The sequence below is a fragment of the Labrus bergylta genome, chromosome 7 (assembly GCF_963930695.1).
Source record: "Labrus bergylta chromosome 7, fLabBer1.1, whole genome shotgun sequence".
Lineage (NCBI taxonomy): Eukaryota > Metazoa > Chordata > Actinopteri > Labriformes > Labridae > Labrus > Labrus bergylta.
The window spans coordinates 18,338,654-18,348,119 of NC_089201.1; the positions used below are offsets into that span (position 1 = coordinate 18,338,654).

Consider the following 9,466-nt stretch of genomic DNA (forward strand, 5'->3'; position numbering starts at 1 on the left):
AATAAATAATAAAACTTTATTGAAAGTTCTCTTTTTCGTTTTCTTACTTTTCGATACTTTATCGCTAACATTTATTCAAGTATTTTCTTATTTTATTTGCACTTATATGCCTGCTTCTTCTTCGAGTCTTTTTTTACTGCTGCAACACTTGCATTTCTCCACTGTGGCTCAATAAATTATTATCTTGTTTTATGGAAATACAAACTTATTGTGATGTGATACTAACTAGTAATGAGCTCTCAGGAACAGAAAACTACAAAGTCGTTATTGTTGGATACAAGGTTTTTAAATATTAGATACTGATTCGTTATATTTAGAAAGTTTCTCCCTATAACGACTTCCAAGTATTTTTCTTCCATCACATTGGTTGAATTTTTTTTTTTTTAAAGGACACCTTTTATGCTGTTTGTCAAAGCACTTTGTAAACCTGTGTTTTTAAAAGGTGCTATGTGAATAAAGTTATTATTATTATTTATCCTCCGATGCAAGGACACCCATAAATCATAGGGGAATGTTTTAAAACCCAAGTCTATGAAAAATATGTTCAGAATTTGAAAGGAACAATGTGTGAGGGTTGTCTGAGGCACTTAAAACCAACGCATGCGCAGAAGGACAACGATTTGATGGTTAGTTTGACAGTCGACTCGGCTAATTTGAGGTAACTCGTTTATATTTGTTTCACCGAATTTTCTACGGGCAAAAATATTACCAGAACATTATGTGATTCATTTCGGCTGGAATAACTTGCCCTTTAGATACGGATAAGCCAGTGACAGCGACATCTAGAGGCGGCGGGAGATAACTGTGCAGGTTACCGAGCCGGCTGGCTAACTGGTAAGTGTTAGCTAACGTTAGCCAGTCTGCAGACACGTCTACACAGTCCGCTGCTGCTGGAGGATACTAGACACATGTTGATCTGCTGCCGGAAGAAATGCTACCAACGAATGAGGAATAAACTGGCTTTCACACATTTACATACTGAGGTAAGCCCCCCCCCTACCCCCCTACACTTTTACATCTGCCATTCATAGAGCCCCCACTTTCAGAAAGTTTGTATGTTTTTGCAAAAACGCTAGCCAGTTAGCAGTTAGCTCGCTGGGTGAGTGGCTAACACTTAGCCAGGTTTAAATGGAAAAATCCTCACGCTTGGAAAACGTGCGTGGCTAATTTTAAATGCACAGCAGGGCTTCAGTGGGATGTTCCCAGCTGCCAGGTGATTAGTTTGCCTCACCGAGGCACCATGAGCACACTTCAGAGAGCAGAGCGGACAGTTGTGTTAAGAGGTCTCCATCAATTTCTCTTATCTGGTACTCCAAAAGTGTGTGATGCCCAATCGTGTCCCGCTTTTATTCCGACATGATGCTGTATTGTATGTTTGCCAGTCTTCTCTCAGACCCCTCTGCAAGTGATCGATTCAATCTCAACTCAATGCCATGTGTCTTTTTAAAAGTAAGCCCTGACTTAGAGCTGAGTTTCCCCCAGTGCTTGTTAGGCTTGTGGACTTGAAGTGTTTACCTCTGCTGTGCTTTCAATGTCTGCTCAGTGGTCCAGTTGGCACTGTGCGTCTTACTGCGCGCACAGCAGCCAGTGACGAGTCTCCTGTGACTGTGTGCTCAGCAGCAGAAGGAAGAATGTGCTCTTTCAGAAAGCCAGCTGGCTGCAACTAGAAGAGGGCAGGAGAGTCTTTAGGCGCACTTAGACTGGTTAAGAAACACTTAAGAGGTGTGTGTGTGTGTGTGTGTGTGTGTTGGAAATGAGCAGTCGTGATTTAAGGCTGGAGTGCTGGAGGTTTGTTTATTATTTCAAACCAGACTAATCAGTTAGGTATTTAAGGCAGCACTTGAGAATGAATTTTGATCAGATGTGTTCTTCAACAGGTTTGCAGTCTCACCAAAGTTTAAGACATAGATGATTTCTTCCTCGTGTTACGACAATAATGCAAACTTTAACTATTATAAGTAATTTTAAACAGCATTGTTATGCTGACGATTTGCAGCTGTACATGCGATTAGGTGTAGGAAGTAAGTATGATACAGCTAAACTTGAGGCCTGTCTTGCAGCTGTTAAGAGCTGGTTATCAAAAAAATGTCTTGTTGCTTAATTCTGCTAGGACAGAAATGATGTTTATCAGACCAGCGAAACTGGGTCATCTTTTTGATCCTGTTACTTTGTCTCTCGATGATTGTGTAATCAATCGCAGAGACCGAGTTAAGAATCTTGGTGTGCTTTTCGATCAGACACTATCGTTTGAATTACACATAAAGGAGGTGACCAGCGTTGCTTTTTTTTTTTCCACCTGAGAAACATCTCCAAGATCAGATCAATCTTGTCGTTTCAGGATGCTGAGGTCCTCATCCATGCCTTTGTGTCATCTCGGCTAGATTATTGTAATGTCCTTCTGTCGGGTCTGCCAAAGAAAAGTCTGCAAAGTCTGCAGATGGTTCAGAATGCTGCAGCTCGTGTTCTGACCGGAGCCTGCAGATATGAACACATTACCCCGGTGTTGGCCTCTTCTTCATTGGCTCCCTACTCATGCCAGAGCAGACTTTAAGGTGCTGCTGCTAACTTTTAAAATATTAAATGGTAGCGCACCATTGTATCTTACCGACCTGGTGAACCCCCTATGTGCCTGCCCGAGCCCTGCGTTCTCAGGGGTCGGGTCTTTTGAGTGTCCCAAAGGTCAGAAAGAAGACAGTTGGTGAGCGGGCTTTTTCTTTCCGTGCACCGACACTTTATAACAGTTTACATCTGGCCATTAGGCAGGCTTGTTCTGTTGAGGTGTTTAAAGCAAAGTTAAAGACCCGTCTGTTTACTGTTGAATATGAGTCATGATTTCTCTGTATGTTTTCTCCTGTATTTTAACTGTATTGCTTTGTACAGCACTTTGATTTACATGAGGTTAGTTAGTTCACACTATGTGCAACAACAGCAGATTTTCCAAGTCAAATGTACCCAGCCTGTGTGTCTAATGTTTGCTCTTGTAAGCTGTGTAATGTACTTGTTGATTAGGAAGGACAAATACCTATGTACTGCTATTTGTATATGATTATGTCCTGGAAGACAAATACAGATTTTTACCACGCGTACCCTTATCAGATTTGACTCATGGCAAACATACCATGATCCTGTTGTGATTGTGAATATTATTGCATGTCACTTATACTATGGGATGTTTGATGCAGCAGAAAAGCTTCTTTGCACCATGACTGACCTTTTATGTTGCAGACCTTCAACAGAAAGTGAGCTGTTGCACATTACTTCCTCTTCTTTAACAGCATTATATACCCAACTGATTGTTTCTCTTAGTTCCCTTTTACAATCTTTAAACTGTAGGAGTACATTTCAAAACTATCAGCGCTGTATTACATAAGCCACTTTCTCTCAACTTGCCGCCTCAGTTTTTTTATTGAGTGGGTGGACGATTTTTGGGATTCCCCCCCCCCCCAAATGACTTGCCTGTTCTTGTTTCGGGGAAAACCTTCAGCAGCAGAGGAACGGGTCCCCCTAAAGGAATAAAAGCAACACTTGAGTTTTTCATTAAGACCAACATAGAGTGTGGATTCTTTTGTGTCCATGACCATGGTTAATAAAAAAATCTAGATTCTTAAAGGTTTACTATACCTTACAGCCTATCACATGGTGAAACTAAGCATGGAAACAGCAAATCAGTCCTTGCTTGAACTTTAGACATTAAAACATAGGCAGCTGAACTGAATCTTCATCCTCGACCTTTGAAGACTTACAACATATCAAGCTTTGTCCACAGAGATAATGAAATTCGTCACTGACTTCAAACAACAGTGTGGTTTGTTGTATTAATGTTTCAGAGATTTCACTGGCTCACCAAATAAATAAATCTGGTAGAGTTACAGAACTTTCTTTATACTGTCATGTCCAAATACGATATTCTTAAGTCTGATTAAAAGAGTGCATCAGTGAGTGTACGCAGAAAGTCCAGTTGCCATAGCAATATCACACTGAGAGTGTCAGGGTAAAGTCATGACCATTACTCAAAAAGCAGGAATCTTGTGACTCTTATGCATTGCTAAGGGGTGGCTCAATAGTTCTCTCTGTGATTCTGATACGCTGCCAGAAACTTGATGCTTGACATTTGATGATTAAGATAGATAAAGTCATCTGCCTGACCAGATCATCTATGTTTAGGTAATTCATTATGCATTGTTTCTTACGTTTAGGGCCTTACTTAACTTGTTTATCTGCCTATGTGTCTCAAGTTGTACTTCAACACTCAAAATCGTTGCCTTTTATATTTCCGATTTTAAAAACATTACATTCCACACAGTCACAGAAAGTTAAAGGGTGCCTCCTGCTCCCTACTCTTCTCCTGTCACCATTTGTTTTGCTGTTTGGGGAAATTTGAAAACTCAATTTCAGCTTACAGCCTGGCTTGCTCTGTGTCCATTAACTATTGCAGCTAACAAAACAAATTCCAGTTTGAATCTGAGTTATTGGGGTACAAGCTATCTTTCTTCACCTAAAGTTTAAGGTGTATTGGGTGTTTCACTTGTCTAACTGTGAAGAAGCAAGACCTCCTTTTTTAAACAAAATTGTGTAAATTGCTGAACTCAGAAATATGCTATTTGTAGCCCAGCTTTTCAAATGATTGGTTCTTAACGATGAAATAACCAAACATGATGTACATACTTTAAAACACATGGGTTTAAGAAAAATTTGAGATTAACAGACCTCAATGTGGTCCTTCTTCCACTGCTAGTAGCCCTTGGCCATCAGAGAGACAGTAAAGTTGAAAAATGGCATGTGATGTGTCTTTATGCGTGTGTGGAGAATGATGGCAGGCTCTACCTTGAAGAACACCTCTGATAACTTGTATCTGGGCGAAGATGGATTCTGCAAGCTTTTCCCCCAAGCTTCATATTCCCCAGAGAATGAATGCATTTAAGGCAATAATTTTTCTTACAAGCTAATTCAATGCAAAATGAATTTAAAAAAAATTAGAAAAGAAGTAGAACTACTCTCGGAGCCGGACGATTCTGCAGATATGAAAATAGGGAATGATCTTAGTGAAGATGTTTTTCACAAGTGTCGGTGTGATTGAAATAGCACTTTACAATAACCAGGTTCCTGATAAAATCTTTCTTTGCCACACGATGTGTCGTTTCGAGGCGTTGTTTGTGGAGTTTGCAGCCTTCACTCTTCAAGTAATTTGTGTACAACAAAGCTGGAAAATGCAAAGTGAAGAAATGAACTGACAAAATGTGTGTCAACTTCTTCACTAGGTCTTAACTACTGATGTTTGCAATCGTCAACTTTTACAGGGCTGACCTAGACATGAGTGTAATAATCCAATGCAGAATCAAGGTGCACTGAAAAAGTTTTGGGATTTTAAAAGTTATTGGAATCCTCTGAGTTCTCTGAATGAAGTTACACACATAAGCACAGCACACATTCACCACAAAGCCAGATGAGACCAGTCGGGGACCTTTATTTAGAACCTGTGCACCATGTTGGTAACGAGATCTCATCCAGAAATGTTTGCCCTACCTTTTTAGAGGGAGGCCTGCCCTGCCAGGCCACAAGTAAAGTCCACAACCAAATTCTACTTTGTCCCTGTGTTCAATCAGCTGCACCCATTTTGAACATCAACACCTGACCACCAGGATCAGCCTTTTAAAATACTGCGCACCTAGAAGCAGCTAAAGTGGTTTATCAATGCAAATACTGTCAAAGCTGGCACAGCTGACTTTTCTGTATCTGACCCCGCCATGCCATGCCAGTCAGGGATATGGCCAAGTGAGGGAAAGGTCACAGCTGTTGCGTAGGCATTCTGTCCGTACAACATGTCAAAGGGACTCTGCTGGTGAAGTGCAGAGCTGAGGTGAATCCAGTTCAAGCTAAGATTCAATATCTCTCCTCTTTTTTAATCTAAAGCAGTCCCAAAGGATGAGAGGAAGATATGGAGGCGCTTAGAGATTTAGAAAGTTTAAAGGACTTTTTAAAGCTTGGGCAAAGTTGAGCAATGGATTGTGGAGGAGAAGGAAAATTTCTGATTACAAGATTCATCTGAATCGTGTTGGTTTTTATGGAAGTAGAGACAGAGACACTTCAGAGTTACAGAAGTATTTGCCAATGTTTTAGGACATTTATTAGTTACTTCAGAACTTTCTGGCAAAGTAGCTTGGGTATCGGCTATTTTCTACCTAATGAGAAATCCTTTTTACAAAAAGCCTGGCTAGATAATGAACGCTTCACCTCATTACCAAAAACAACCAAGAGAACAAACTCTGAACAATGGTTGTTAGATTTCACATAGATGAGTAATCCGAGGGCTACACAGCTACCACAGCCAGGTGGTTGTTATTTCCACACCCCGAGTTCCCCATCGTGGCTTCCTACTTTGCATAAAAAGACAGTTTGATGAATGACCCGTCCAGTGGCTTGTATTTAAATGCCCCTAATATTCTTCAGATTTGACTGCCTGATATTTAAATCTATGCAAAGTGTATAGTAAAACAAACAGGAGTCTGACTAACACCAGAGTGAGTCTGCCTTTTGCCATTTGATTTCCATATTGACAAAACTTATTTTGTACTTCTAGTCCAGAGTGTTAAATATATCCACCGGCCTCTATGCAGTTAAACCTGAAAATAACCTATTCCATTAACTGCTCTGATGTATTGTTTTCATACATGACAAGTCTTTTGGATACAGAGTCCTCTTTCTTCTTTGTATACTGTGTTATTCATAGCGGAACAGTTAGAGGAATATACAATTCACGAGTGAGAAGCAGGACAGAGGAGGAACAAAACAATATGCTTTGAAGTTTAAAACATGAATTTATTCCCTGAATCGTCTGCCCTGACTAAGCTCGAGTCGTCTCGAGGTGATCACATTAGTTCTACTTTTCGAAGGAACTCTGTAGAAGAAGTGACGGCCTGTTGCCCCTGTCTTTGATCAAATGTTTCCCGTCTGTATTCACTTAAGTGGCTTTGAAGTCACTAATATATGGTGCAGTCAGTGAATGTTGTGGTCAGACCAAACAAACACTTATTCAATGCTGCTGTTAAAGCACAAAGTAAATTAAGTATATCTTTTAGGTTTAGGGCAAGTAAGATGATTCTGTTTTAGTTTAGGACCATTAGGGTGACATTTACTGGATGTTATTTGCTGTATTCATGGACTAAAAATAGAAGCACTGGGTGGATGTAAAAAATAACAGTTCCTTTTTTGACCAGTTGGTGTCAGCAGTGATGGCTGCAGCGTTCCTGATCCACTTAGCTGAACGATGCCTCTTTGTTTGAATGGTGACCCAGCAGAGGTAATCAAAGCCTCACAGACCTTTCTTTTGTGGTACAGTCCGGCTCCTCTGAAAGGGAAACGGGAGGAGGTGGGCATGATTGTCCTGTTATCAAAAGCTCTCTGTTGTCTGCATGCTGTTGGATGTGGTGAGCGCAATCCATTTTTCACACCAGCTGGCTCTGAGTCCTGTAAATTCATTGTCAACACATCAGGAAAATGACCACCGGTCAAATGCTTAATCTGGCCACTAGCAGCAAGTGTGCCTCTGGCTTGGAGGTTTGGTCAGGTCTGACAAACATTGGTGGAAAACCTGCTTTTCGGTTTTGATACTGGCCCTCTCAAAATATGTATTAAGATGGGGCAAATGTAAAAAAAAAAGACCTGAAGAGGTTCCTATAATGGTGTATGGGCATCTTTCCTGATATTTTCTAGAGTTGTCTTCATTTCATTTCTATTTAAATTTGATTTAAATACACTTTTAATTGAACCACTCAACTGAAGGAAGAGCTGCCAATTTTTCTTGTTTCTACCTGAAGAATTTGAATGAAAAACACTCCAATAATAAGGCTTCATCAGGGTTAGCCAAACCGGGTAGAATGTTTACATCCTCTGCGTGATCGCTGCCCATGTCTTGTGGTGTACCATTTTTAATCTCCGTGATTGATGCTAACACTGTTCATGTTTTGTAATATAAATCAGGGATTGGTTGACATGTTTACTGATGGAACACCAGCCAACAGTTTGGTCCTTTTTTCATGTTCTTCTTTGATGGCTCACACCTCTTCTCACTTCTTTTCAACCAGTCATACCAACATCAAGGCTTGGCCTCCCCTTAATAGACTGCCCCTCTCTCTTCTTATACCTCCCTCTTTTTTCATCCTTCTGCTGTTTTTGTTTCTTCCTCTCGCTGAAGGATGGCCACACTCCTCTCACGCTTATTTCAGTTGCCTAGCAACCAGAAGGGGATGCTTTATTTTGGGTGGTACTCTGCGATGGAAAGGGGGTGGGGGTGAGGTGTTCATTGTTCAAAAATAAACTGCTCATGAATGCAGTCAAGCTGAAGAGCAGTGCGGAGGAGCAGTGTTTTAAATAAAGCATCCATTCAACAACAGCATTGTTGTCATTACTCAGTGCCTGACGCAGTTAACACCTCCATTCACCTGGGCTTCAGCGCTGTTATGGCTGTTATTGCTTTGCATCCTAATTATCAGATTGGCATTGAGAGAAGAGCCAGATGACAGGGTCTGTGTAGCTATAGGTCCTGTCTGTGAGTAAAACCCATTGACCTAAAGGAGAGAATCTGGAGGTGACAGTGAGGAGCTCTTTACTCTCAGGCTCTCCAGTCTTTAAGCAACATGCTTTCAACTCTAACATTTCATGGCTGATCTCAAAGATCAGAAAAGAGTCAAAGTGTAAAATATCACCCCATGTGTTCACTATGTGGCCCTTGATAACAACCATGTTAACCAATCATGCGTCACGTCCCTATACTTGCGTAGACCCCATAATGTAAATTTTATGTCAGTCCAATAGTAATGTTATACAGAGGCTTTTTTTTTAACTTATGCTGATATCGAATTTCTACATGTAGATTACATGTATTCTTTTCAGGACACCTTTTTATAAATGTGCAGGTTTTTTTTTTTTTTTTTTTTTTTTTTAACAAGTGAAAGGAGTTGTTAGACCCACACATTGACTACATTTGGGTTTTGTCTGTGTACATTCAGATTTGGTTGACATTTTTTAGGGAGCTCTATGGAGCCATTTACTATGCCCATGTGTGCAACACTTATTACATTATCAAATTCATGCTGATATCTGTGAAACATTGTAATACGTTTTCAATCACTGTAAGCCCATCACAAATGGATCATTTTTTTTACTATAGAGAAGGATTGAATTTATATTTTTTATCATGGCTATTCCCAAAGATGTTAGATCCTTAGAGAAGGAAGTGTATGGTAGTATTGACTGTCCAGACAACTAAAGCTGTGAATTAGGAATCACTCTCTGTGCTGCCAGATATCCAATTAGTTTATTCAGTTACTAAATTAGTTTAAAGGAATTCTGTCAAAAAATGTTGTTGTGTGGCCGCTTGTTCAGAATCACATTTATGAATGAAGTGAAGTCACTTGAGCACAGGTTGTTTCTGCATGCGTTTACTCAGCGAGGCATGTTGTGTTTTGGC

At 40.3% G+C, this 9,466-nt stretch overlaps 1 protein-coding gene across 2 annotated transcripts in view; it reads left to right on the forward strand.

The window, feature by feature from the left end:
• Nucleotides 1-809: 809 nt before the first annotated feature.
• Nucleotides 810-9,466, forward strand: part of LOC109986537 (suppressor of tumorigenicity 7 protein homolog) — a 54,880-nt gene continuing 46,223 nt past the window's right edge. Inside the window, exon 1 of one of the 2 annotated variants that reach the window (XM_065956940.1) lies at nt 810-983. The gene's annotated coding sequence lies outside the window, so the exon portion shown is untranslated. The remainder of the gene's footprint in view (nt 984-9,466) is intronic. The other variant, XM_065956946.1, reaches the window with a different exon arrangement.